The following is a 938-nucleotide window of genomic DNA, read 5'->3' on the forward strand; positions in this document are numbered from 1 at the left end:
AAAAGGCTTAGGTGGCAAATGGTAAAACCAAGTTTGGGCCTTGCTAGAGGAGTTTTATTCAAAGCGAACTGTCAAGGGGGTCCCATAAATCACCCAACTGTGTAAGGAACGCAAAATCAAGGAACATAACACCAGTATGACGGAAACTAGGGCGGCAAGAGTGGAACAAGTCACCAGGCATAAGGCCGAGCCTTCCACCCTTTACCAAGTATATAAGGTGCATTAATTAAACAAGAGATATTGTGATATCCCAAAATATCTAGGTTCCGACCAAGAACAAACTTCATCTTCACCTGCAACTAACAACGCTATAAGAGGGGCTGAGCAAAAGCGGTGACATAGCCAAACAATGGTTTGCTAGGACAGGATGGTTAGAGGTTTGACATGGCAATGGGGAGGCATGATAAACAGTGGCAGGTAGAGCTAACATAGCGAAAGAGCGAGCAACTAGCAAATCAAAGATAGAAGTGATATTGAAGGTATGGTCATCTTGCCTGCAAGGTTCTCAGAGTTGTCGAAGGCTTGATCCTTGTAAGCGTTCTCAACAGGTTCCTCGTGCACGTACTCATCTCCTGGCTCTACCCAAAGCAAGAACACAAGCAAAGGAACCACAATAAATCACGATGCAATGCACAAGCAACATGATGCACTACATGTCATGATATGCGAGATGTGATATGCAATGCATATGCGTGCTCCGGGAGGAAAAGGATGAACAAGGAATCAACTTGGCAAACCAAGTATGCCTCTGGAAAGATGAGATGATTTCGGTTGAAATCGATATAAAGATCACCGGAAACGGATGCACGGTTTGCAAATGGCAAGCAAAACAAGAATGGCCCAAAGCTGCGATTAACAGCACGATGCTACTTAGCATGCAACAAGAAACTATGCTACAGCACCCCAACATACAATTAAAACATATGGCAGTGATCTAC

The sequence above is a fragment of the Triticum dicoccoides genome, chromosome 6B, assembly GCF_002162155.2.
Source record: "Triticum dicoccoides isolate Atlit2015 ecotype Zavitan chromosome 6B, WEW_v2.0, whole genome shotgun sequence".
Classification (NCBI taxonomy): Eukaryota; Viridiplantae; Streptophyta; class Magnoliopsida; order Poales; family Poaceae; genus Triticum; species Triticum dicoccoides.